This window comes from Suricata suricatta, chromosome 4 (genome assembly GCF_006229205.1).
Source record: "Suricata suricatta isolate VVHF042 chromosome 4, meerkat_22Aug2017_6uvM2_HiC, whole genome shotgun sequence".
Classification (NCBI taxonomy): Eukaryota; Metazoa; Chordata; class Mammalia; order Carnivora; family Herpestidae; genus Suricata; species Suricata suricatta.
Genome location: NC_043703.1, coordinates 95,397,693 through 95,414,107, shown reverse-complemented (window position 1 = coordinate 95,414,107; position 16,415 = coordinate 95,397,693).

Genomic DNA, 16,415 nt, shown 5'->3' with positions numbered 1-16,415 from the left:
GCAGAAATAAACTGTCAGTTCTACATCAAAATATAAAGCTTTTGCCACAACAAAGGAAACCATCAACAAAACAGAAAGACAACTTCTTGAATGGGGGAAGCTATTTGCAAATGATATATCCACTAAAGGGTTAATATCCAAACCATATAAAAAAATGTTCAACACCAAAGAAAGAAACAAACAACCTGACTTAAAAATGGGCAGAGGCTTGAATAGACATTATTCCAAAGAAGGCATACAGATGGCCGACGAACATGAGAAGACGCTTAGCGTCACTAATCATCAGGGAAATACAAATCAAAACCACAATGTGATATCACCTCAGAGCTGTCAGAAATGGCTAAAATGAAAAACACAAGAAACAACAAGTGTTGATGAGGATGTGGAGAAAAAAGAAACCTCATGTATTATTGGTGGAAATGTAAATTGATGCAACCACGGTGGAAAAACACTGAGATAAACTGCTCCTCCAACGTTTAGAAAAGAAATACTATATGATACAATAATTGTACTACTGCATATTTACCTAAAGGAAATGAAAACATTAATTCGAAAATATATATGCATGCCTGTGTTTATTTTAGCAGTATTTACAATAGCCAAGTTGTATAAGCAACCTACGTGTTCACCGATTGACAAATGGGTAAGGAAGATGAGGTATATAAACACAATGGAATATTATGTCCCTTTAAAAAGAATATTGTGAATTTACAACAACATGGATGGACCTAAACAGTATTATGCTAAGTGAATTAAGTCAAAATGGATGAATTAAGTCACTCATATGGGAAATCTAAAACAAATTAACAAACAAACAAAAGAATTAGAACCATACATACAGAGAACAAACTGGCTGCTGCCAGAGGGAAGGGGGTGGAGGGACGGGAAAACTGAGTGAAGGAGAGTAGGAGATACAGGTTTACAGTTATGGAATCAACAGTCACCGGGATGCAACGTACAGCACAGGGAATACGGTCACTTGTGTTGTGATCATGTTGTAGAGTGACAGATGGTCTCTATGCTTGCAGCGAGTCTAGCATAACATATGAACTTCTCAGATAACTATGTTGCACACCTCAAACTAATGTAATGTGCATCAAGTATACGCAATTCTTTTTAAAGAATGGCTCATGCTGTAGTCAAGTTGTCATACATAAATGGTTTCAGCTCCTCAGGTGAAGGGTCAGTACATTAGACAGGTATACACCAACTCCTCAGCCTTAACTCTGGTAGATATCAGGTGTATATTTATATTCATACTGGCTTCACGACCAGCATTCCTGAGAACATTCATTGCCTTTTCTTGTGAAAATTCCCATGATCAAACCAGTAACTAGATGCAGCAGCCACCACCACTCCCTCCCCTGGGCCTCTGCCTAGTATCTGAGCACATAAAACACCTGGTGTATTCACGTGTCCCAATTCCAAGCATTCTCCTCTTTAATTTCTGCCTTACAGTAAATCCTAGAAATGCTGGAGGTCAAAACACTGACAAAAAGATCATTTGCAATAACTAAAATGCGATTTGGTTCTCTCCATTTTGTTTGTAAAAAAAGAAGGCTTTAGCTGTGTCTCTATAAGAAATTAAACTACAGCAAGAATCTTTAAATCCACTTTCTTTACTTGAAAGCAGCACCAACTTGCACATCGTTACAAAAATGCCTCCCCTTCACCTATCATTAGTCTTCATAGTAACATATTTGTGGATATAAATTTGACCACACACTTCATGTGTTATCTTAAGCAGTCAAGGACAAGTTGGGGAGGGCACATCATCTCTCTGCCCACACAATCAGCCTTGAACTCCCCCAGTCCTGACTGGGAAAAAGGATCCGAAAGGGGAGATGACGTCAGTTGCCAATAGCATAATTTATGTGACTGGCTCAAGCAGGGTTTGAACAAGAGATATCCAGGTTTAAATAACCATGTGACCAAGGTTTCTGCACACCACTTCACCAAATAAACAAACTGGAAAACTGTCATTAAAAAGACTTGCTCTTCCAGTGATAAGCGGTTTAATTTTTTTTCTCTCCCTTTCACCACAACAGCTATGAAGAGAACTTCATGCATTCCCACCAGGCTCACTCACAGTGCTTGCACGTGTGCATCTCGTTCTGTCCTACGAGTCCTGTAAATTACATATTAGAGAACAAACTGCCGGATGACTGAAGACCTCCCAAGATCCCACAGTAGTGACAAAGCTGTGACCAAAGCCTGAGCCTCCCAACTCCAGGGCTCTGCTCCTTCCTTTGCTGGCCTTAGAAATAGATGATTCAGGCAATGAGTGGCATGGAATGCTGCAGCTCCTCTGGACCCCTCCCCTGATTCTGAGAACTCTACCAGGGGTCTCTCATCAAGCTCCACTGCCAGTGTCCCACAAATTTATCCTCACCAGGGCAAGCACACCTCACTGACAACCCCCCCAAGTCCCCAGTGTTGGACTGCCAGGTGGGTTGTGTAAGTTGTGCACTGCTCAACCCAAGAGGGTTCATTAACATCATGGTCTAAATGTGCTGTCATAATGTGCGAAATGTATACGATGTCCCCATGAGGCCATGTATGACTCACTGCAGAGCTCGCATCCTGGGCCTATATGTCATGCTGTACTATATTTGCATAATCCCGTATAGTTCTCACTACAAATTAACTGACATAACAATAAAATATCAGCAAATAAAGCCTAATATATAAAAAATAAGTATATTAGAAACTATAATTAACATTACAATATTTATAAGGTAGACTCAAGGATGCTGCTAGTAAGATTTAGTGTTCAAAGATGACCATGTTTTAGTGTACATTCACATGCGGTACCTTTATGTTCTTGTCTTATCACAAAGGATTTTCATTCTTGCCAGGAGTCTCCCAGCATACTTCACTAAGGTCTGTAATTTTATAGCAAGGCCATATGAAAGTCACATCAACAACTGAAATCACAGCCTAATAATGTATAAAAAGAGACAAGTTGTTTTTTAAAAAAACAAATAACTAACAAATCTGATTTCTGAAGGGGGAATACATATCTTTGGTCATTTTAGAACATCATAGTTTTTAAAAGACCAGCTAATATCATTTTCCCTCTTGGGGTAACAAATTCTCAAAAATTGAATAAACTCCTAAAAGCTGGTAATGAATATGTAACATTATCATTGTGAGTATCCGTAATGAGTTGAACTAATTTGTACTTTGGAAAACAGTAAGGAAAAAAAAGTTACCTAGCAGAGACAAAAATGTCTTCTGTCAATGCTTAGGTGCCTGTGGTAAATGTTGGCAAAAATGGTTGAACTTATATGTGTGGATGCCACTTTGTGTTCTTCTCATTAAGAAGTAGAATCTGTTTCACCTGCACCTGAATCTGATCTGTCCTTGTGAGTTGACATGACCAACAGATTGCATTAAAAGTTATGGTACGTCAGTTCTGAGCCTCTTGGAAGGTTACCAAGTGAATACCAGCAAGCTAGCCTTCTGGGGGATCAGCAATTATGTGCAACACAGCTAAGAGGTCAGCCAAGATAGCTAAAGCCATCTTGGACCAGCAAGACCCCAGCTGACTCAGTAGCTGACTAAAGACCTATGAGCATACTGGGCCAAACCCAAAAGCACTCAACTAAACCCAGACCAGAGTGCTAACTCCTAGAATCACAAATAAAACAAATGGTTAAGACATGATGATTGGGGTTGTTTGTTAAGTATGAAAACGTAACTGAATATATAAAAGAGGAAACATTGTCATCATATATTTATATCTAGTTTCCTTTTAGCAGAAGAGTCTCTAGTACATATATTTCCACCTCACCTCATTTTACAGTCTTGCTTGTAGGACTTTATTTTTCTGTGGCTACTTTCTCCATTATAAACATCTTTCTGCCCAGCCAGCAGACACACAGATATTCTCCCACTGATTCCAGAGACCCTATCTTCACATGACTGCCCTGAAAACAAAACTGGCTTGGCAGTTAGCTTTTCCAATTTATTTGTCAGCCATTTCAAATTTCTAACCTTTGACAAACCTTCCTTGGTAAAGAAGTCTACAGACTTGTTGGAGACCATCAGGAGTCCACAATGTAAATCTGCTTAAAGAAACTGCACTTAGTTCTCCAGTCTTCAATTATTTTAATGTTTATCTTTCAAAAGAGATTGTGTAGTAGCAAAGATAAGCTACTAAGTCATCTTTGAGATTTGAGGACTTTGAGATTTGAAAAACTAACTTAAAAAATTTTTTTAATGTTTTATTTATTTTTGAGACAGAGAGAGACAGAGCACAAGTGAGGAGGGGAAAAGAGAGAGAGACTCAGAATCCAGAGCAGGCTCCAGGCTCTGAGCTGTCAGCAAGACCGCGACATGGGGCTCAAACCCACGAATGCAAGATCATGACCTGAGGCAAAGTCGGAGGCTTAACCGACTGAGCCATCCAGGTGCCCTGAAAACCTAACTTATCAGGAAGCTAAAAGAGACCTTGGGTTCCTAAGAGATTCCTAAGAGAATTCCTAAGAGCCCATCCCTAAGATAAGTTATAATCATAATTATCATCACCTGAAGTTTACATAGTTCTTAATCTCCTGGCAATCTATAGGGAAGACAGAACAACCAGAATCCAGGGTCAAATACAAGGTGTTCTCTGATAAAAGGAAGAAGTAGCAAATGACCTTAAGAGAAAGCTCTTCCTGAAATAGACTACATGAAAGAAAATATAGGGGAAGGCTGTGACAGGATTAGAAGGATGACAAAGGTCAAGTGGGAGATTTACTACGGTAGAAATAGATCTGTATTCCACATAATTTTTCTGGACTGAGCACTCAGTAACAAGGCATTTAATTCAAGTTTATTGCATCTAATCTCCTGATAAGCTGTTCAAGTCTCATTTTCCACATCTGACTCCATTTGTATTAGAGAAGGATTTTTCCCTTCTGTATCCAATACCAGTGCCAAACATTGCCGCCACAGCTGCTATGCCCAATTCCCTGATTAAGGTATGAGCAGCCATTTCTCTTCACTGGAGGAGAAGAGTGCAACTCCAGAGAGCTTCTTCTGAGACCATGCCGCACATATTCACACTCTAAAACTCTTCCTGTCTGCCCAGATTCTCATAAAGCCCAAAGAACTCAGCATGGTGCTCAACAAATCAGAACAGAACTTTAGTCTTCAGCCACTGAGGTAAAGCTGCTGTGGGAGCTTATTCTAAAGTGAAGACCTGGGGGCGCCTGGGTGGCTCAGGTCAGATCTCACGTCCGTGGGTTCAAGACCCGCATCAGGCTCTGTGCTGACAGCTAGCTCAGAGCCTGGAGCCTGCTTCCGGTTCTGTGTCTCCTTCTCTCTCTGCCCCTCCCCCTCTCATGCTCTGTCTCTCTCTGTATCAAAAATAAATAAAACATTAAAAAAAATTAAAAAAAAAATTTAAAGTGAAGACCTGGATAAACGGCCGCACATGCAAAGCTATGTGGATAAGGAATGGCGGTAGCAATCAGGGATTACTCTGACACCAAGATGATTTGAGAGGCACAGAACAGCCGGTGATGTGTTAGAAACAGCTCTTAACCAACGCAGAAGGGCAAATGTTCAGGTATTTTACAAGCTGGCTGACATCACGTCAGTAGTTGATGTAAGCTACAGTGGGAGAATTTATACCACAGAATTAACAAATACTACCACAATGACTTTTCTTCTTCTGAAAAGCCGATTGTTAAACATTTGCCACTTTGTCATTGAAAATAGCCGTCTTCAATTATTTTAATGTTTATCTTTCAAAAGAGATTGTGTTTGGTCAAAACAATGCTTCTCAAAGCTTCCTAACACAGAATTCACAAAGGCAAGTGAGAATGAAACAGATTCCTTAGAGCTCCAGGGACATGGTCCAAGTGGCAGAGCATCTAAGCAAGTATTAACTATGTAAGATCTGAGGATGTATAATAGTGAGAGAACTAAAATACTGGGAAACAATAAATGTATTCTATCTAGCCAGTGAGTAGGCTTAAATATTTAAATTACATGCATCCTGGAGTGCCTGGGTGGCTCAGTTGGTTAAACATCTGACTTTGGTGCAGATTATGATCTCATAGTTTGTAAGTTCAAGCCCAGATAGCCCAGAGCCTAGAACCTGCTTCAGATTCTGTTTCTCCCTCTCTCTGTGTCCTTCCCCCAGTGACACTCTCTCTCTCTCTCTCAAAAATGCATAAACACTTTAAAAAATTGAAAAAACAATAAAGTACATTTTTAAGGAAGGCATTAGGAATATTGATACTTTAATTTTTTAAGTAAAACTATAGGTATAAGGTAAAAGCATAAGGTAAAAATTTGAGAGTGACTATTAAAGTTTGTAAGGAGAGTATGTAATGTCCAAAACCATATATAGGACAGCATATAATAAGACAAAATAAAACAAGAGCAATAAAGAAAGCAACCACACAAAAATTCAACAAATGAAAGGCAAGAAAAGAAAAAAATAGAAGATATAAAATTAGAATAAAATATAAAGTTACATGGTAGAAAAAATGCATATACACTGATAATTAGAATAAATGTTAAATTATTAAGGCCATCTGTTAAAGAGATTTTAAGAAGGGATTATAACACAAAATCTAGTTGATAAGTGGCTATAACAGATATGTCTAAACACAAAATGACTAAAGGTTGAAAGCATGAAGGTAGAAAAAAATATACTGAAATTATTTGCCAAATGAAAAGCTAACATATCTAGATTAATTTCAGATAAAATTGGCTTTAACATAAAATACTGAGTATAGTAAGATGCTTTAAAATGATAGAAGGTTCAACTCACCAGGTTACCATTCTAAAATTAGAGCCCACAAACAGCATTTAAATACATAAAGATAGGGGACTCTGGGTGGCTCTGTCAGTTAAGCATCTAACTTCAGCTCAGGTCGTGATCTCATAGTTTCTGGGTTTGATCCCAGGTTCAGGCTCTGTGCTGACAGCTCAGAGCTGAGAACCTGGAGGCCAGAATTCTGTGTTTCTCTCTCTCTCTCTTTCTCTCTCTCTCTCTCTCTCTCTCTCTGCCTCTCCTCCAGTCATGTTCTCTCCCTCCCTTCCTCTCTCTCTCTCTTTCTCTCTCTCTCTCAAAAATAAACAAACATTAAAAGATTTAAATATATAAAGATAAAATTGACAGGATAAAGGGACAAGTTTTGCCATTCTGTGAAATATCAACAGATATCACTCAACTACATAAATTAAAACTTAAAATGTTAGTAAATGTATAGAAGATTTTAGAAAAATAGTAATATGCTGGATTTATGAGACAAATATAGAACATGTCAACAAGTAAATAGAGAATGTTGATTCCTCTCAAGCTCATACTGAGTATTTACAAAAATTAATTGTAGTAAGCCATAAAACAAGTACCACCATGTTTGGGGAGGTGGGGAATCAATACAGACCATATTCTCTATTATGCAACTAAATTAGAGGTTAATAACAAACAAATTTTTTAATTTTTTTAAATTTTTGAGTGACAGAGGGAGACAGAGTGAGCAGGGGAGGGTCAGAGAGACAGAAGGAGTCACAGAATCTGAAGACAGGCTCTAGGCTCTGAGCTAGCAGTCAGCACAGAGCCTGACATGGAGCTCGAACCCACAAACCACAAGACCATGACCTGAGCCGAAGTTGGACACTTAACCGACTGAATCACCCAGGTGTGCCACAAAGAGATAAATTTAAGTAGTTCTGGTAGTTCATAAATTTCAAAAGAGTATCTCTAATTTATCTATGTGCCAAAGAAGAAATCAGAATGGAAAATTGAGAAATATTTAGAACTAAGCTATAATGAATAATTTACCTATCAATATATGTGGAATAGAGCTAAGACAAACATTATAGGGAAATTTACAGGTCAAATGTATATATTAGAAGGAAGAAAGTGTGGAAAACTAATGAACCGATATCAAATAAGAGGTTAAAAAATTAAACAAAAAGAAAATAGAGGAAAGTAACAGCAAAAAATGTGGAAAGAGAAAAAAAAGAATAGGATCAGCAAAAGCAAAACTAAGTCTTTTGAGAGCTTGTTTGGAGGTTCTAGCAGGGGAGCACAGCTACTCATATACCCTTGACCGAAGAATGGTCCTCCTCTATCGGGGGAAGGTCATCCTCTTCCATGGAGCGCGTAGCTTTGGGAGGGATGCACATGGAGCGGTGAGAGAGGAAGGGGACCTGCCTAGCCAGCCAGATCAGCTGAATCAACCCTGGCGATCAATGGGGTGACAGATGTCACAGCCAGATCACCCTCACATCAGAAAACTAAGTCTTTTGAAGGGATAAATAAGCTGTAGAAAATTCTGGCTATGTTGGCCAATATAAAGAAAATGGACAGAAATAATCAGTACAAAAATTGTTCTAAAAGTATTTTAAAAAGAATATTAAAATATTGCTTACAATCGTAAACAAAAATCAGACAACGACACTACCAAAATATCAAACTACAGTCCAATATCCATGACAAACATGGATGTCAAAATCCTCAACAAAATATTGGCAAATCATATTCATCAATACAGTAAAAGACCATTCACCATGATCAAATGGGATTTATTACAGGGATGCGAGCATAGTTCAATATTCACAAATCAATGTAATACACCATTTAACAAAAAGAAGGATATAATTATAATCATCTCAATAGATGCAGAGAAAGAATTTGATAAAATTTAACAATGATTCATAATAAAAACTCTCAATAAAGTGTCTTAAAGGGGACATAACATAATAAAGGTAATTATTAAAAACCCACACTTAACATCATTCTCAATGGTGAAAAGCTGAGAGCTTTTCTTATAAGATCAGGAACAAGAAAAAATGTCTATTTTCACCATTTTAATTTACGATCATACTGGAAGTCCTATCCACAGCAATCAGACCAAAAAAAGAAATAAAGGACATCCAAACTGATAAGAAAGAAGTAAAACTATCACTATCTGCAGATGACATAACATATATAGAAGCCCCTAGAAACATCATAAAAACTATTAGAACTAATAAATGAATTCAGTAAATTCGGAGGATACAAAATTAATATATAGAAATTTCTTGTGTTTCTATATACTACTAATGAAGTAAGGAAAAGAAATTCAATTCCTTTTAGAATTGCACCAAAAAGAATAAGGAAGTAAAAGACCCATATACTGAACAGTATAAAATACTGATGAAAGAAACTGAAGTTGACACAAAAAAATGAAAAGACATACCATGACCATGGATTAAAATAATTAATATTAAAATGTCCACACTACCCAAAGCAATCTATGGATTCAATGCAATCCTTATCAAAATACCAAGAGCATTTTCCACAAAATTAGATTAAATCATCTTAAAATTTGTATGGAAATACAAAAGACCCCAAATAGCCAAAGCAATCTTGAGAAAGAAGAACAAAGCTGGAGGTATCACATTTCCAGCTTTCAACATATACTTCAAAACTACAATAATCAAAACAGTATGATACTGGCACACAACAGACAGGTACAACAATAAAACAGAACAGAGACCCCAGAAATAAACTCACACTTATATGGTCAATTAATCTATGACAAAGAAAGAAAAATATATAATGGGAGTAAAGACCGTCTATTTTATAAATGGTGTTGGGAAAACAGGACATCTATATGAAAAAAAAATGATGTTGGACTACTTCCTAACACCATACACAAAAATAAACTCAAAACAGATTAAAGACCTAAATATGAGACCTGAAACCATGAAACTGCTAGATGACAACATAGACAGTAATTTGTCTGATGTCAGCCTTAGCAACGTTTTTTTTTAGATATGTCTCCTCAGACAAGGGAAACAAAGACAAAAATAAAGTATTGGGACTATATCAAAATAAAAGCTTTCGTACAGCAAGGAAAGACATCAACAAAGTGAAAAGACAACCTGCTGAATGAAAGAATGTATTTTTAAGTGATATATCCAATAAGGTGATAGTATTCAAAATATACTTTTTTAAAAACTTATACACCTCAACACCAAAAAACCAAATAATCCAATTAAATAATGCACAGAAGAACTAAATAGACCTTTTTCCAAAGACAACATACAGATGGGCAACGAACCCATGAAAAAATGCTCAGGATCATTGATTCTCATGCAAATCAAAACCATCATGGGATATCACCTTATACCTGTCAGAATGGCTAATATCAAAAGACAATAGATAACAAGGGTTGGCAAAGATGTGGAGAAAAAGGATCCCTCTTCCATTGTTGGTAGGAATGTAAATTGAGTCAACCTCTGTGGAACACAGTAAGGAGATTCCCAAAAAATAAAAATAGAAATAGAAGTACCACACCTTTCCATATTTCCACTACTGGGCATTTCCCCAAACAAAATGAAAGCACTAATTCAAAAAAATAGATGTACTCCCAATATTTATTTTAGTACTATGTACAATAGTTAAGATATGGAAGCAACCACAGTGTCTATCAATAGACCATGGTATATGTGTATAATGGAGTACTACTGAGCCGTAAAAAAAAAAAAAAAAAGAGATCCTGCAATTTGTGACAACATGGATGGAAAAAGAGGGTATTATGCTAAGTGAATAAGTCAAAGACAGACAAATACACTATGATTTTACTCATATGTGGAATTCAAAAAACAATGAACAAACAAAAAAGTAGTGATAGACCCATAAATATAGAGAACAGATGGCTACCAGAGGGGAGAGGGTGGGAGGATGGCAAAAATGGGTGAAGGTGAGGAAGGTACAGGCTTCCAGTTTGGAATGAGCAAGCCCTCAGAATGAAAGGTACAACAGAGGGAGTATAGTCAACGGTACTGGAATAGCATGGTATGGTCGTGACAGATGGTAGCTACACTATGGGGAGAAGAGCATAACATTTAGTGTTGTTGAATAATGCTGTACTTCTGAAACTAACATAACATTGTGTATCAATTATACTTCAGTTGAAATAAGTGGACAGAAATAATTAGTAAAACTTGTTTTAAGGGACGCCTGGGTGGCTCAATGGATTAAGTGTCTGACATCAGCTCAGGTCATGATCTCACAGTTTGTGAGTTCGAGCCCTGTATCAGGCTCTGTGCTGACAGCATAAAAATCTTTATGACAATAAATACTAAAACTTGAATTAAATAGCAAATTTCTAAAAAAAAAAAACTTAAGAAAAAAAATAGGAAGCCTAAATAATCCAATAACAATTTAAAAAGTTGAATTCATTATATGTATGTGTGAGTGGGTGTATATGTATGTATATGTACATATACTTACACCATATCTTCTTTATCCATTCATCAGTCAATAGACATTTGGGTTCTTTTTATAATTTGGCTATTGTTGATAGTGTTGTATTACTTGGCAATCAAAAAGAATAAAATCTTGTCATATGCAACAAGGTGGATGGAACTAGAATGTATTATGTTAAGTGAGATAAGTCAGTCAGAGAAAGACAAATATTCTATGATTTCACTCCTATGTGGAATTTAAGAAACAAAAAAGATGAACATAGGGGAAGGGAAGGAAAAATAAGATAAAAACAGAGAGGAGGCAAACCATAAGAGACTTTTTTTTTTTTTAAAGAGAGAGAGAGCGAGAGAGCACACATGTGTGCAGGGAGGGGCAGAAATGGAGGGAGAGAGAGAGAGAGAAAATGAACCCTGGACTGTGAGATCATAACCAAAGCCAAAATCAAGAGTCAGATGCTTAACAGACTGAGATACCCAGGCTTTCCCTTAAGAGACTCTTAAATACAAAGAATAGACTGAGGGTTGCTGAAGGGGAGTTGGGGGGAAGAATGGACTAAATGGGTGATGGGCATTAAGGAGGGCACTTGTTAAGATGAACACTGGGTGTTAAATGTAAGTGATAAATCACTAAATTATACTCTTGAAACCATTATTACAGCATATGTTAACTAACTTGGATTTAAATAATTAAAAATATGACAGAAATATACAAAATCTATCAGTGGAAATTAGCCACAAATAAAGGTATGAATTTAAAAAAAGGTTGGGGGTGTCGGGGTGGCTCAGTTGGTTAAGTGTCCAACTTCAGATCTTGTCATGATCTTGTGGTTCATGAGTTATACCTCCGTGCTGGCATCTCAGAACCTGGAGCCTGCCTCAGATTCTGTGTCTCCCTTTGTGTCTGCTCCTCCCCAGCTTGCATCAGCTTGCATTCTCTCTTCCTCTTCCTCTTCCTCTTCCTCTTCTTCTTCTTCTTCTTCTTCTTCTTCTTCTTCTTCTTCTTCTTCTTCTTATCTCTCTCTCTCTCTCTCTCTCTCTCTCCCCCCTTCCCTCCCTCCCTCAAAAATAAACATTAAAATTTTTCAAAAAGTTGAGGGATACCTGAGTGGTTCAGTTGGTTAAGCATCCGACTCTTAATTTTGACTCAGGTCATGATCTCATGGTTCATGGGATTGAGCCCTGAGCCCTTCACTGGACTCTGGGCTGACAACGCAGAGCCTGCTTGGGATCCTGTCTCTTTCTCTCTCTCTGCCCCTCTCCAGCTTGTGCTTTCTCTCTAAAAAATAAATAAACTAAAAATTATATTTTTAAAGTTGAATTTACATTTTTAACAACATACATATATATACACACACACAACATAAAACCAGGCATAGATGGCTTTTCATACAAGTAAAGCCATACTTCCAAGGAATAGATTATTCCAACTGTTAAGTTTTTTCCCTAAGAAAATAATAACCAAGATCATTTCCCAACTCAGTCTGTGAGACAAACATATTCTTGATACCAAATGACATAGGGACAACATAAGAAAGTTAGATATCACACTGCTCACTAAAAATTACTCATTACTAAATTACAAATTATTGATGAACATGGATGGCAAAATTCTAAATAAAATACTGGCAGAGTATATCAGTGTATAAAAGGACAATTACCCATAACCAAGTCTGTTAATCCTAAGAATATGAGTAGTTTAAGTATAAATTATCATAACTCAGCAAATTAATAGGGTTTTGGATGGGTGGAAACAAATGCAGAAAAGGCATTCAACTATATTGATCTCCATGGATACTAAGAAAAAAAAATCTCAGAAAACTTTCCTAAGGTCTTTAACCTGATATCTACCCTGGTATGCACCAAAAGCCTGTAATAAATATCATTTGAGTAGTAAAAAATAAGAAAATATTTTCTTTAAAAACAGGACCATGACAAGAATGCTCGCCATAAATTTCTAATTATCATTGCACTGGGTATTGGAACAGGAAGAGAAGAGAAGGGAAAGGAAGGAAGGGGAAAAGAAAAGAGAAAAGAAAAGAAAAAAGGAGAGACAGTGAGAGGGAGAGGTGGAGAAGTAGAAGGAAGAGACAATGAAGGAGGGAGAAGAGAGGGAAGGGAAGGAGAAAGAGAAAGAAGAACAGGAGGGGAGGAAGGAATTTAAAGGGAAGAAAGAGACTCATATATACACATACTATGCATGTGATACATATAATGTGCTTAGATGTGAATCGTAGTCTACATAGAAATGTAGTAAGGCAATTAAGTATAAGATAAATATTCCAAAATCAATTGCATTTCACAATGTGGTAACAAAGTGTTATTTTAAATACTGATATTGTTTACAATAGCAAAAACATGTATATGTTACCTAGAAATAAATTTAAGATATTAAGACCTTAATGGAGAAACTATAAAACTTTAATGAAAGATATCAATGAAGGCCCTAGAAAAGATGGTAATATACCACAATTACACATATGAAGACTTACTATCCTCAAGGTGATAATTTTTCCCTAAAATTAATCAATACAATCAATGTGATTCCAAACAATTCTATCAGAGTTTTTTTCAAGAAGCTTAACAAGTAGGGGCACCTAGCTGACTCAGTGAGTTAAGTGTCCAACTTCCGCACAGGTCATGATATCACAGTTTGTGGTTTCAAGCCCAGCATTGGGCTGTCCGCTGACAGTGTGGAGCCAGCTTGGGATTCTGTATCTCCCTCTTTCTCTGCTCCTCCCCACAAGCACTTGCTCGCTCTCTCACTCTCTCTCTCTCTCTCTCTCTCTCAAAATAAATAAATAAGCTTAAAAAATAAAAGTTTAACAAGGCGAATTTTAAAATTCATATGGAATAACCAGGGTCCAAAATAGGCAAAATTTTACTTGAGGGACTTTTTTCTTTTTTAATTTTTTTTAACATTTATTTGAGAGAAAAAGAGAGAGAGAGAGAGAGAGAGAGAGAGAGAGAGAGAGAGAGAGAGAGAGACTGACCAACCATGCATACGTTGGGGGAGGGGCAGAGAGAAAGAGGGAGACACAGAATCCAAAGCAGGCTCCAGGCTCTGAGCTGTCAGCACAGAGCCCAACGTGGGGCTTGAACTCACGAATCATGAGATCATGACCTGAGCCAAAGTCAGACGCTTAACTGACTGAGCCACCCAGGCGCCCCAGGAGAGTATTTTCTTACTGTATCAATCATAGCATTGGCACAGATAAGTAGGACAATGGACTATAAAAGAGCTTAAATACAAACCTATGCAAAATGGTCACCTGAAATAGGAGAAAAATCGTTTTTAAAAATGAGAGGGAATAGCATCTATTCAATAAGTGGTTTTGGGACAATTGTTTATTCATGTGGATAAAAACTATTATATCATTGGATAACACTGAAATGAAGTTCCTGACTCACACTACATATAATTATCAATATCAAATAGATTAGAGACTTAAATGTGCAGACCAAAACCCTAAAATTTTTAGAAAAAAAAAGAGTATTTTCATAACTTCAGGATAAAGAAATGACATAAGAATGAGAACATAAACTGTAGCCTATTTATACTATGGAATATTCTACAGTAATAAAAACTAACCACAGCTACAGATAACATAGTAAATAGGTTATTCTTAAAAATGTCAAGTTAGTGTAAAATTGCAAGTAACAAAAGACTACTGAAAGACTGATACAATTTGTCTAAAATCAAAACAAGCAAAATTAAGCAATATATTATCTGGTGATGCATACTCTGGAGATATTTTTTTTAATTAAAGGAATTTTAAAATGCAAAACTCACATTAATGGTCACATCCAGGCATAGGAACATCAGAGGGTTTCAGAAGGATCAACTAAGCAGATGTCACAGCACTGGTCATGTTCCATTTCTTCAGGCCACAACTGCTTTATACTTTTGCTCAATAATTTACATGTCTTTTATTTATATTCTGTAAGTTGTGGATAAGACACCATTTTAAGAATCAAAATTTCAATTATAAGAAGATTTGTGCTCATTCTTCAAGGTCTAATTTCATTATAATTGGAGTTGTGCAAGTCTAAGTGGGAATTTGTCAGGCATGGGGTACAGATGGGAGTTTCAACTGGTAATGAGTTTGTTTTCATTTTTGTTCTTTTGTCACTGGTGTTAGTCAAGCATAGGTAGATAAATCCCTTTAAATTATTGCGAATATTTTAGTTTTTATTAAGCTTATTTGTCTATTTTGAGAGGGGGGAGCAGAAAGAGAGAGAGAAAATGAGAATCCCAAGTAGGCTCTGTGCAGAGCCTGATGCAGGGCTCAGACCCACAAACTGTGAGATCATGACCTGATCTGGAGTCGGAGCTTTAACAACTGAGCCACCCAGGCACCCCAATTATTGTGAATATTTGAGAATAAACTTAAGCATTAGTTGGTTGCCTGCAGTGAATCCCTTCCATATCTGAAAGACTATTATTCTGTAGATCAACTTTTGAGTCAAATTAACTTTTCATGTTAGCCAAAACTAACTACAAAGAGTCCATATACATACCACCCTGATCTTCCAGTACTGGAATCAGAATGAATCCGTTGCTCCCTGAAGGTAGGGAACAGCATCACCTTACAAGTTACTTCTTTCTGTTTTTCCTTTAATGATAATTTAATCCATTCATTGTAAGTCATTATTCCTTGGTGAAGAAGAGGAAGGAGAGAGATAAATATATACATGTTTAGCATTTTCACCTAACTCAATTTTATGCAACTAATTACTTTATGCAACAAATTAGTGTTGAAACTAATTTTAGCAAGTAATAAATTTTAGGAAGCATCTTAGAGAATATTCTGCCTTTTAATCTTCAAAGGTTCTGGAGTTTGATGTAGAAGGCCACTTTACTAAGAGCGTTACCAAACGTTTCCAGATCCCCCACCATCAAACAGCCATTGAAAAGGCCAATCAGTGTGCCAAGACCATCACCTACAGGGAGCACTTAGAATTAACTTAAAAGCACACATTAAATAAATTCATCTGTACCAATGTCCCAAAGGCAAGGGCAATCTTCTGAGCCTGAAAATGAGAGGAGCCAGATGGATCTGCAACAGAGTAGACTGGAGAGATGTCCACTAAATCCACACTGAAAATACAGCCCATTTGTCAGATCACTCAAATTGGTCAATAACTTCTGTAGACAACCCTCTCATAAGTGCCTCCCCACCAGGAACTTACTAACCCACCCATCA